We start from the raw sequence: 13,840 nt of genomic DNA, 5'->3' as shown, positions 1-13,840 counted from the left end.
GATGCTTCCTTGGGTGTATGTGCAAGTTTGTGTTTGAGTTTGTGTGTGTGTGTCCATTTCCTGTCCATTGTTTAGGACATTTTGACCTTACTACTGATTATGCACATCTTTTTACAGACTTTAAGAATAATGAGACCTTTCCAGAAGTCATCAATCTACCATTTAAACAAATTATTGTTTAGGCAGTTCAGGGCCCTTCCTTTCAGCCACTGCATGCTGTTGTCATAATTTAGTTGGCATCTTCCTTGACAAAAAGATAATCAGAACTCCATATTTTGTTTTGTAAATCTCCTTTTTTGACAAAACTGTAGTCTACCTCATTACTTGTCAGGTCAATGTAAACAAGTGCTGAGTGTCTGTTTGGGTGTCTGTGTCTGAGTGTGTTTGTGTGTTTGTGCGTTACTACCTTTATAACATTTCCAAGTTTGACTACACCTAAGAATAAAGTGCATATACATTTTAGTCACTTGGTCAAAAATTGCACATGTCAAAGGGGGGGGGGGGGGGGGGCTGATCAATGGTTAAAGGGACAGTCCACCCAAAAAAGGTTTAATTTTTATTTGAAAGTACTTTATTATTTAAGTCTCACAGTCATAAACAATACAAAAGTTTACCTTCAAAAAGATATATTTTTTTTACTAGAATGTTTTTCAATAGGCTTGTTTAAACCCTTTCTTGCCGTTTTAATACGTACGTTTAGCCCTTTAGCTTCGCTGTTGTGACTCGCCCTCAAAATGATGTCACCCAGAAGTGTGAACACAGACGAGCACTGAATAAAAGCGCGTCTGTGTTCTCTATTGCATATTCTATTTGAGCGGTCTCAGAAGGCACCCTCCTGCACTTCAGTATCTTTATAGTATACTGAAGGGAAAACGATCCAATGTGTATTGAAACGAGCAGCAGTGCATACTGTATTAGGGCTACAAGTGTATAGTGAATTGTGGGTATAAGTGCGTATTGTTTATTACAGCCAGCAATGCATTGCGTATGTTGAATTATGGCCAGCAGGTTATCTCCCATAGTAATGTGTAAGATGTGATAAGTATTCGGTGTATAGATGTGCAATAGTGACAAGTTAGTGTGGCTTCTAAACACAGACACACAAACTACAGTACCGAGTCAGACTATTAGTCCTACAGTAGTAATAACTAATACATGCACAGTGTATAAATATGTAGCACAAAGGCACATATCCTGACAGTAGTCTCACATGTGATACAAACATAATGTACAACTGTGATACAAACATAATGTACAACTGTGATACAAACATAATGTACAACTGTGATACAAATATAATGTACAACTGTGATACAAACATAATGTACAACTGTGATACAAACATAATGTACAACTGTGATACAAACATAATGTACAACTGTGATGCAAACATAATGTACAACTGTGATGCAAACATAATATACAACTGTAATCATGACACAGCTGAATATTGTGACGGACACTAGACATACACTGGGTGTCACATCTGTAGATACACAATGGTGTTGTACAGATTATTACAGCAGTAAGCAATAGTATGAGATACACAATGGTACTGCACATATAATAAATATAACAAATAATATACAGTATATAGTGTGTATAGCTGCAGTACTATACAAGGCTCTTGTGTGTGATGTTGTATTGCACATGCTGTGCAGTTGTATGAGAGACACAATAATACTGCACATATAGTGAGTACAGTAGTGGAATGAGATACACAATGGTACTGCACATCAAGAGGTCTATTTATCAAAGGTCTGTCGGACCTGATCTGACTGTGCGGATCAGGTCCGACAGACCTTGCTGAATGCGGAGAGAAATACACTCTCCGTATTCAGCTCTTGTGAGCTGCTGGTTCAACGCCGCCCCCTACAGATTCGCGGCCAATCGGCCACCAGCAAGGGGGTGTCAATCAACCCAATTGTACTCGATCAAGTTGAATTGTGGAGATGTCTGTCCGCCTGCTCATAGCAGGCTGACAGGGTTATGGAGCAGCAGACTTTAGACCGCTGCTTCATAACTACTGTTTCTGGCGAGTCTGCAGGCTCGCCAGAGACACGGGCCCTCAAGCTCCATTCGGAGCTTGATAAATGAGCCTCATAGTGTGTACAGTTTTACTAAGGCACACACAATTACATACACATGCATACACTCAAACACACATACATATACACACAAATAGACACAAACACACACATGCATACACTCAAACACACATACATAAACACATACAAATACACACAAATAGACACAAACACACACATGCATACACTCAAACACACATACATAAACACATACAAATACACACAAATAGACACAAACACACACACACATACACACAAACACCCATGCATACAAACACACACATACTTATAGACACACATACATACACACAAATACACATACAAAACACACATATGCACACAAAACACACGCACTATAATATGTAAAATTGGTCCTAAAATTTCTAAATTTTGCAAATATTTTTAAGTATATTTATAACATAGCTATGCAATGAAATTGAAATATTTGTCAGGCTTACTTATGTTTTATATACTGCACAGTTACTATGTGACCATCCTGCTATGGTAATACAAATGATACACCAATGACTAATATTCAAAGCAGGATTATTAGAGTCCCATCCCTAATAAATAAAATATGCATTACTGGCCAGGGGCAAATAATAGAATGAAGCCAAATACTGTGAAATTGATACTAATATAATTATAATTTCAATGGCAACGGATGATAATAGAAGCAGGATAATTGTGGTGACCTACAGTATATGCAATGTGCATAAGGGATTAAATGCCTAACAGTCGCTACCAGCAGAGAGGGTAAACTTTAATAACTAACTTAAATGAAGAAACACACAACAACTGTTCATGGCTAAATTTTAACCATCAAAGGTTAAAAATATTTATTAACTTAAATAAATAATAACGAACCAACAAGGACTATGATGGCAGCAAGAAAGAATGCTACAATAAACCCAGCACTGCTGGAGGTAAGCAGCCCAAAATCGGAATCTGCAGCAGAGGGGGACCTCTGCTCATGGAAATGCTACTAAGGGGTTGGTGAGATCACGTGACCCACCTGCAAGGGGAAGGAGGGGCACCTCACGTGCACTTGAGGCTATCCACCCCTCTCACTTTTAGATTGGTCATCACTCCCCCCGTTCACCCTTTCCAGCGCAACAGGGCCGCTACCTCCCACCAAAGGTAGCATCATAATGATAACTGTGCCGCCACCTGCAATTATCCGCAACCTTTATAAAAATATCTAGGGCCACAGTCTCCATGTGCACCCTATCCTGCCTGTAATAATGTAACTTGTCAGCTGTAATGGACTCATGCTTAATTATAAATCCCTTATTTCCTGTGACGGCCCAACCAACTGAAGAATTAATCTTCTTTCTAACTCTGCATGCTGCGCTATGGTTAGACATGTGACGCCATTCCAGCCTTGGAACTATGTTGGATCACCCCACCAACACATCAGGTATCTGAGCCCAGATCCATGCAATGTCTGCTTGCATGATTGTAATTAATTCCAAGACTGGGACGGCGCACAGGTCGTTGCCTCCTAGATGAATGATAATCACATGAGGTTTACCCCAGCGTACTAGGGCCTCCAAAATACAGGATGGAAGCGAAGGCCAGCACCTCCCTCTTTCCCCCAACCATCTCACTGATGCTTTAGTAGAGGAGAAGCCCAAATTTTGCCACCCGGGAAGGGATAGACTGCGGATGGAGGCCCAGGGCACATACGAGTGCCCCACGATCCATATCCTTTTGGTGCTGTGGGAGGCTCCTGTAAAAACAGAGTTAGTAACCAAACTAAAAACGATAGTCAAACAACAGGTCGAACGTAACCCTTGTATCTATTAGAGCGCCATCTCCCAAGATGACGGATAGTGTCTACCGAAGAGCCCAGAAAAGCAGCATTTGTGGTATCCCCAATACGGAATGAATGAGGGGCAATCTTAGTCACATCCAAACCTGCTTGAGAGGCTGCCTTAGCTAGTATTCTGCGGAACTGGAATAATGAAAGAGAAGTTCCATTAGCATGCATTAAAAGGGGGCCCTGATTCGCAGGCCTATATTCTAAGAATTGCTTAATTGAGAGTACTGGGCAGCATTGCCCTTCCAATTTTGGTATGGGAATCCACACGCCCTTACCCTCTTGATCCGTTTTCGATCTCGGCAAGTACAGCAATATAGAATCCGCGGCAGTTCTAATGTGGCCTAATTGAACACCCTTATTCAACCTAGTTTTTGATGGCATCACGAGTTCTCCTACCCGCAGGGCTGCCGAAAACGCAGCTCTAAATAACAAAAACTCATAGGTGGTAGAGCAAACATGCCTCAAAGCCTCTACCAGCCACTCAAGCCAGTCATGCGTAATTGGCTCCATAGAATCCTTATGCTGCGGTTGCAGCCTACCCAAACCTTTCACAACTTGATGCACAAAATGTGAGTTAGCCAGATCAGGCAAGGAAAGCATGCGGTAGAAAAAGGATAAGGCCACTAGGCGTGAATGAACAGCACCCTGACGAGCGCCTGCATGCCAAAGACTCACCAGCCAGTCACACAGAGTGACTTGTGACACCTCTGCTGCCTCAATGTTCTGATGACGACAAAATACTTCCCATTCCTGCCACAGTCTCACGTAGGAGCGCCAGGTGGTTGAGGCTAGTGAAGCTTGTACTAAAGGGTGCAGGGATATCCAGGATGAAGTTGCTGCCAAAGAAAACCGGGACAAGGAAAGCCTTCAGTGGCGGCCTGGGGGGCAATGCATCTAAATGTCACCCAATCAAACCTCAATAGAGCATCCGCTAGGACATTAATAACCCCAGGGACGTGCTGCGCCTGAAATTGGATTTTTAGTTCCAGACAGCGTAATACCAGGTGTTGCAACAAGCAGACTACTGTGGCAGATGTAGCCGAAAGGCCATTAATGGCATGCACAACACTGAGATTATCTGTCCAGAAAATAACTGTCCTGTTTGAAAATTGAGTTCCCCAGATTTCTATGGCTAATACTATCAGAAAGAGTTCTAAAAGGGTAAGGTTACGGGTTAAACCTCTAATCCTCCAATCGCCAGGACATGGACCTGCACTCCACTGACCTCTGAAGTATGCTCCATATAGATTAGATCCTGCAGTATCTGTAAACAGATGCAAAAGCTTACTAGAAATGTGTTGAGAGCGCCACAATCGAATCCCATTGAACTGCTGGAGAAAAGTCTCCCAAACTTGTAGATCAGCTCTCATACCTTCAGTTACCCAAATTTTGTCTGATGATTTAACTCTCCGTTTAAGTTTTGATTCCAATCTACGGTTAAAAACCCTTCCCATCGGAATGACTCTACCTGCAAAATTAAGAAGACCAAGGAGAGACTGCAGCTGCCTAAGTGTTATTGTTATTTTAGAAACGGTCGCTTTAACCGCCTCAAGCATATCATGTACTTTACCGGAGGGTAGCCTGCAAAGCCTGGCTACAGTATCAATTTCAATGCCCAGGAATGTAAGGCAAGTGCCCGGGCCCTCAGACTTATCCTCCGCTAAAGGAGCCCCAAAGTGAGACATCAGGCTATGCATGGACTCCATTAATTGCTGACACTCATCGGCCCCTTCTCTTCCCACTAGGAGGAAGTCATCTAGGTGAGCTATGTGATCAGTGCCTGCAGAATGAGCCACCGCCCAGTGCAAGAAGGTACTAAATGTTTCAAACAAAGCACATGAGATGGCACAGCTCTTGGGCAGGCACCAATCCACATAGAAACCACCGTCCAACTTACAACCCATAAGATGAAATGCGGATGGATGCAAGGGCAATAATCGGAAGGCAGATTCAATGTCCAATTTCGCCAACAAAGCACCTGGACCCACCCTACATACCAGCTCTATTGCACTATCAAAAGATTGATAATGCACCGAGCTAAGCCCAGGGTCAATTGCATCATTGACTGAACTACCTCTAGGGTGAGAGAGGTGCTGTATTAGATGAAATTTTCCTATTTCTTTTTTGGGCACTACCCCCAAGGGTGATATTATGAAGTCTGCCAAAGGAGGGGAAGGGAAGGGGCCTATATTACGACCCATGCTAAGTTACTTTCTGAGTTTTTCCCTGACCACCTCCGGGTATTGGTAAGCGGATTTTAAATTACGAATGCATGTGAATCCCTTCATGCCTGTTGTTACGGGGATACGGAAACCACTAGAAAAACCATCAGATAGCAGGGTTGCTGCCTGGTGGTCTGGATACTCCCTGAGCCAAGGTTCAAGAGCATGCACCTTCACCGGTGTTGGAGCTCTTTGAAACAGGAGCAAGTTTACTTTGTGGTCTGCTGGCTGTGGATTCACATTTCTTTGCACATTCAACACCTGCATGGGCTCCCCTACAGGACCTACATGTGTGTCTAAATGCACAAGAACTACCTCTGTCACATCTATTTTCCTGGAATGCCCAGCAGGTGCCCCCCCACGTTTACCCTTAGGAGCCCAAAAGGATTGGTTTGAAAAATTAGTGGAAGAGGAAGGAGAGCCATTGCCACAAGTGTGTATCTGTGGTATCGAAGGTAAGGACTGGGTTACCAGCCATCTTCTACCTAAATTCTGCATCATAATCTCTCCATGCTCCCTCACAAAATTTCCTCTAGATCCAGTGTATATTGCCTGTATACTTTAGTATGGCATGACTGGGGTATTTTTCTAAGTAACATGAGGAAAAAACTCGAAAGCATATCAGCCATTCCTCAAAGATTTCTGGACGTTTAAATCTTTTGGGCCCGGTACCATCTGCACTCTTTTCCCTCTGCCTACAAGCCTCTGCTGATAATTCAAATATGTTCACATATTTACCTTGCTGTATTTTTCTAACAGTTTTCTGTTTTAAGTGCCCATGTAATGAGGTAGTATAAGATGGCAAAGAATCGCCATGGAGAGCAACTTTACGCTCAGAGACTAAGCTAACGGGTGGGCGCTGTTCAGTCTGGGAATTTGGGACATGCAAGGATTCAGATAATGCAACCGCCAATTGTGTCTGTGCTGTTTTCTTGAATGAACCTGATTGAAATTCCTGCCACATTCTTTTTACCATGAAAAACATGCGCTTTTGACCCTTGCCCCTCAACCCCAGGGAGGTGTCACTGTCACATTCTGAGTCAGAGAATGACGAGTCAGCTAAATCAGGTCTGTCATGAGTAAATGTGCCTGACTTACCGGGACCGGACGCTGTGTTTTCCTGTAATGGTGTAGCGGATGTAGACTCCCCAGCCGGGTCAACCCCATCCTGTTGGTTTGATGTACTTGGAACACCCTGCTGTGGACATGGCCCTGACTGTAATTCTGTTGATATTCTGGACGAGCTGCATGGGGCTGAAGAAGAGACCGATGGGCCAGGCATATCATGCATTTGAGCCTCAGGCTGTGCTGCATTCTGTAATAACGAAAATAATTTGCGAGCACTACGGACACAGGGAATGGAAGGATTAGTAGCCCCTAATCTTAATGAATGTTGTACATTCCCTCCCGCATACTCTACAGCTGATTCATTCCTAGTGGCAATGTTAGTAGCCCCTAAAGCTGCTGCCTGTTGGACCCCCTTACTTGCATGCTCCACAGTTAATTCACTCACAGTACCACTCATAAGCTCAGCATTCATACTAATAGAAGGCCCTGTGCAAAATTGTGGTGGTATAGACACATTCACAGTTCCCCTATCCATATATGTCCCTGATGTATCATTCGTGCTTTGCATGTTGCTAATAGCCAGACTGTGTGAAACATAATCCCCTATGATTGCGCCATCATAAATTGGCCGATCATTCAAATTAATCCTACCTTGTGATTGTATCACATTTAGAGAAATGGGGGGGGTGTATACAGCGCCTAAATAGGCAAGAGGCGATATAAGATAACGTGATCAATTTAGTAGGAACTCCTGAGTTAGTATAAATACATGAATGTAATTTATTACAAGAGTTAATAAAATAAAGTACAAATGTAAAATCCTATACATAAAACCAAATCATCAACAGAATCAATGAATAAAAACAATGAATAAAAGCATCAACATCACTGAATGGGCGCATCAACAATACATCTAATAATCACTAAAACATTCAAAAACAAAAGGAAGAAAAGAAAGTCAATTGTAGTGTGGATGGATTAATTAAGTATCCATATTGGGCAGTTTATCCCAAAAATCTGTGTGAATCCAACTGAATAAACAATGTGAACAGTGTCAAATGTCAAATTCCTAAATATATAAAGTGTCACAATGAATAATCAAAAAGTGAAAAACAATGAATAATCCAAATGTGAACCAAAAAATTGAATAAAAACAGTGATATAATAATAAATATCCTGAATGACAAAGAGTTCAGATACCTAGACGTCAAGCACCCCATCACACCAATAATGTACCATCTTCCAAAGAACCACAAGTCACTCAAGGACCTGTATAAGGAGTATGTTGATAACCAACTGCAGAGATATGTTAGACGACTCCCTTCCTTCCTGAAGGACTCAATGCAAGTTCTGAACATCCTCAAATCAACACTTTGGGAAGAAGGCTATATACTGGTGACGTGCGATGTAACAGCACTCTATACGAGCATCCCGCACGAAGAAGGGTGTGAAGCTGTTAGCTTCTTTCTGGATAACGATCCAGAGATGCCTAGGGAACAAGCAAAATTTATTGTGGACACCATTCGACACATCTTAATCACAATTACTTCTGTAACGATGGTAAATATTACCAACAAATCTGTGGTACAGCAATGGGGACCAGGTTCGCGCCTAGCTATGCAAACCTTTTTATGGGTAGATGGGAGAAGATTTTTTGGGAATCATGCCTAGCTGGCGCGGACCTGGTCTTGTACCACAGATACATAGATGATATTTTGCTTATCTGGAAAGGCACCTTTGAAGATCTTGAATTTACTATGGAAGTAATGAATAATAACATCCGAAATCTGAAATTCACATATGTATGGAGTATGAGAGAGGTTGTGTTTTTAGATTTGAAAATAGAGGTAAAAAATGGTGAGTGGGAAACATCAACTCACTTCAAGGAAGTCGACAGTAACAACTATGTCCATAATCTCAGCTTCCACCACGAAAAGTAGAAAAGGTACATCCCTAAGGGACAACTCTTGAGAATCCGAAAAAATTGTTCAAATGATAAAACATGGGAGGAACAGGCACAACTTCTTAAGAATAAATTCATCGAAAGAGGGTATCAGGAAGATCAACTCGACCATAAGATAGAGGAAATTAGAAGGATTGAGAGACAAAGGCTGTTAACATATAAAGATCAATCAGAAGACACTAGGTGAGGATGACGTGATGTACATCCCCATGATCACTGAGTACAGTAACAACAAGCATATAATTGAAAGAATCTTCAAGAAGCATTGGGCTTTATTAAAGGAAGATGATCTGATCGGGAACAGACTTCCCTCTAATACAAAATTTGTCTATAGGAAAACAAACAACCTAAAGAACCGATTAGCCCCTAGTCTACAAAAGGCAAGAAAGGTCGAGACAAATAATGTATATGGAAAAAGAATTAGAGGATTCTTCCCGTGCCCAAAATGCAAGGCTTGCAAATATGGGAATAAGAGGAGTATGTTCCAATCATATCAGACTAAGGAAAGTTACCAAATCCGGGACCTGATAAGATGTCAGAACAAAGGTATTATATACCTCATTGAATGTGCATGTGGTCTGCAGTATATTGGCCAGACAACAAGACCCTTAAAAGATAGAATAAGGGAGCATATACTGCTGATAGAGAAACTAAACACAGATACCATCTTGTATAAGCACTTCTCGACTGTACATAAAGGAAACATTAAAGATTTGAAATACACAGGAATCCAAAAGGTCAACAAAAACTGGAGAGGTGGTAACCACGAGAAGAAACTCCTAACCATAGAATCCAAGTGGATATTTCTGTTAGATTGCCTATACCCGAAGGGACTCAACAACAAGGAAGATCTAACCCATCTGTTCTAGAATTAATACTCTCTGATAGTCCACTTATTTGACATGACTCAATCCATCAGACTGTTTGAGATATATGGTTCAGTCAAATCGTCGAACTCTATTACCTGTTTAAAAAAAACATTCAGCTTAACCCTCTTGAAAAAAAAAAAAACTTTATTAGGTTTGATTTTTCAAACTAAGAATCTCCTAAAGAAAACCGGAAGTGAGAGCCTCCAGACATCTAGATAGTATAGAAGAATGCAATACACAAAGATTTTTTATTTAAAAACTTTATTGTTATTGACCTTTACCATCTGCAACCAAGAATATATGCCACTATGATCGTTGGATTCCCCCATAAGCTTAAGAATAGGAAATTCCCTGCATCGATGAAACCAGAAGTGATGTCATAAGTCCTCTTCCGGTTTCGCGATATCGAATAGATCCAGATAATACATTTAGCCTTCACCTACTTGAGAAACTATTCTAATTCCTCTGAAGCATATATCTCTTTCTTTTATAAGGCCACAAATTGGGTTCATATTGTAAGACTCACAGATCGCAGAAACCGGTAGTGAGTTCATATATCCACTTCCGGTTTTGTGAGCTCAACATACTTCGGCAATAGATTTAGAAAAGGTACACAAAAAAAAACTTTTAGGTGTATACATCTGTGTCATATAGTTACACCACTAGATTTCCTTAGACTTTAATTATTTGTAAAAATTACGGATCGCCGAAACCGGAAGTGAAGGCCACTTCTGGTTTCGTGATATTAGGAAGAGGCCAGCAAGTTAATTATATATCCCTGCTTTTGGACATATTCCATCTATTTAGTGATTACAATAAATAATTGAGAGTTATTGGTCCCTCACATATGAATATAGTTATGATTCACTCCCATATAACCTGTAACGAATATCCAGCCGAAACCGGAAGTGCAACCTATGACCCAGAAACAAGAGATCACATTATGGTTAAATAAAGCGAATTTCATAAATTCCATTATAAATTCAATAATAAATGTTACCACTCATTTTATCATTAGTATTAGGACAAGTTTGTAACACATAACTTATCTAAATATATGTGTAATTGTTTGTATACAAATTGTACCCATGATGCATCTAAAACAGGAAGTGGGAGGTCCAAAGAGTCAATTTGGCGCCCAAACACATTAGAGCTTACCCTATATAAGGCCACTTATTGCTACCACTTTTACTGTCTTGAAAAAGGCCTCTGCATAGGCCGAAAAGCGTCAACATTGGTAAGCATATTTTTAATAGGGTTATATCCTTTTATACTTTTACATTATGGTTTGTTTATTTATTTATTTCTAGGATTTTGCATTATTTGGATTTTTTTTCTTGATTTTTTCTTAATTTTTTCTTAATTTTTTAATTTTTTCTTTATTTGGACACTTTGGATTTTACTTTTATTCTACCAAGGAGACGGACCACCTAAGGACCACATTGGAGGATTATTTCTTCACGACTTTCCAAATTTATTTTTATAATTCACTTTTTTCACATTTTTATTTGCTGTGCACAGCAAGGAAAAACATATTTATTATTATATCACTGTTTTTATTCAATTTTTTGGTTCACATTTGGATTATTCATTGTGACACTATATATTTAGGAATTTGACATTTGACACTGTTCACATTGTTTATTCAGTTGGATTCACACAGATTTTTGGTATAAACTCCCCAATATGGATACTTAATTAATCCATCCACACTACAATTGACTTTCTTTTCTTCCTTTTGTTTTTGAATGTTTTAGTGATTATTAGATGTATTGTTGATGTGCCCATTCAGTGATGTTGATGCTTTTATTCATTGTTTTTATTCATTGATTCCGTTGATGTTTAATTAATGATTTGGTTTTATGTATAGGATTTTACATTTGTACTTTATTTTATTAACTCTTGTAATAAATTACATTCATGTATTTACACTAACTCAGGAGTTCCTACTACTTTGATCACGTTACCTTATATCGCCTCTTGCCTATTTAGGCACTGTATACACCCCCCATTTCTCTATTTTTCTTCTAGACCAGCTAGGAGGTCTTTGTATACCAGCTTGAGGCCACCTTTTGGCGCTCGATTTAAATACATGTTCCGATTGTATCACATTTATTTGTCCCTCATTACTCTGCATATTATCGTTATTATGAACGAGTTCCCATGGCCATGAGGTTTAAATTACGACTTTGGGAAGTGTTACCTCTTTGCTTTTTGAGCCCTCTATATGCATTCCCTCTGCTAGTCCCTGATGCAGGTTATAGGCCCCGAGTGTTACCGCGAAGCGCCCCACCCCTAACTATCATTGATCTTGAGGGACCCCTAGTAACAGCCTTTAGGCTGCCATGTACTTGCCCCCCTTGAGCCTACTAAGCCTTCCCTGGCCGGAGTCCTCTCTTGGTGCTCACCTGTTGTGGCATCTCGAGGACCCGACCGCTTGCTTCCATTCCCGACGTTGTTGTGACCGTCGGTGACGTAACTGGAAGTGGGTGCCCACTTGACGGTCTCTTCCATTTGCGCAGATGAGGCCTGTACCGGAGCGTGAGGATCCGACGCAGACGAGGCCTGGACCGGAGCGCAAGGATCCGACAGGGACATTACTGCCGCAATTGATGCCAAGAATGAGGATACGCCCGACGCTGCAGAAGGAGGGATTGCGGCGAACAGGGAAGACACTGCTGTTTCAGGTAAGATTCCTGAAGGTACCGACGCCATGGGGCCTAGTACCGGAAGGGCAACTGATGGACTGGACACATGGGCAACTGCCTGCAAACCGTCCGAGGGGGGCCTGACTGGCACCGGAACAGGCCTAGTTATCATTGGCAAGGCCATGTGGTCGGCCGAGTAGGCCAGAGCCTCTGGGGGTCTTTGTGTGGTCATGGGAGGCCTATTGTATTGCACCGGAACAGGCCTAGTTAGCAGTGTCAAGGCCATGCGGTCGGCCGAGTAGGCCAGAACCTCTGGGGGTCTTTGTGTGGTCATGGGAGGCCTATCGGATTGAGGCCTACCAATCGGGGAGGACATTTGATCCTCAAAGGTCAACACAGGCCCATCCTGAATATTGGTAATTACTGGGGGCCTATGGACACTAGCAATCTGGCCTTGAGCCTGGAGATGGACCGATTCCTGAGAAGGCCGAGCCATTGCTGAAGGTGCAGAGGCTGAATAATCTCCCTCACTAAGGGCATGAATATTGGCCCTAACAGCTGCATGGGGTTTTTGTTTTGACATTTCAGGAGTTTTACTAGCTTGTGACTGCGTGTATTGTGTCGGTGGGATGATATCCTCTAACTCATCAATAGTATCAAATGCACTTATCTGTTTTTTCTGCTTTTCTGTCCCAGATTTTCTGAGCTCCAATTCAAGGAAACGTTTTGGAGGCAGTGTGGATCGTCTGGAACACTGCATTGTTAAGAGAAATCTAACTGGTGCACATTACAGAATCAGGTTTATTATCGTGCTGTGTCTCATAAATAAAATAGAATTTTTAGGCTAATGGGAAATTTAGTGTGCATTGTATAATTATTGTCGTCCAGTCTTTTCACCTTTTGTCTATGTCCCTACTGTTTCAACTCACATATTGCTTTCCTATTGTGTAGTGTTGAATCAATTCAATCAACATTTGACAAAGCCAAACTTTGTGACTGGTTACTAAAATGACTATTCATTCACCTTAGGCCATAACTTTATTATTGTGTCTCTATTGTGATGTTTTAGAAATGGGCATGACTGGATATTGGCTACTACTAGAATCCGGCTAATTACTGTACCTTTGGTAAGAAATAAAATGAGCATTACTGGGCAAT

This window comes from Bombina bombina, chromosome 1 (genome assembly GCF_027579735.1).
Source record: "Bombina bombina isolate aBomBom1 chromosome 1, aBomBom1.pri, whole genome shotgun sequence".
In the NCBI taxonomy this organism is placed as follows: domain Eukaryota; kingdom Metazoa; phylum Chordata; class Amphibia; order Anura; family Bombinatoridae; genus Bombina; species Bombina bombina.
Note: the sequence above shows the minus strand (reverse complement) of the source record.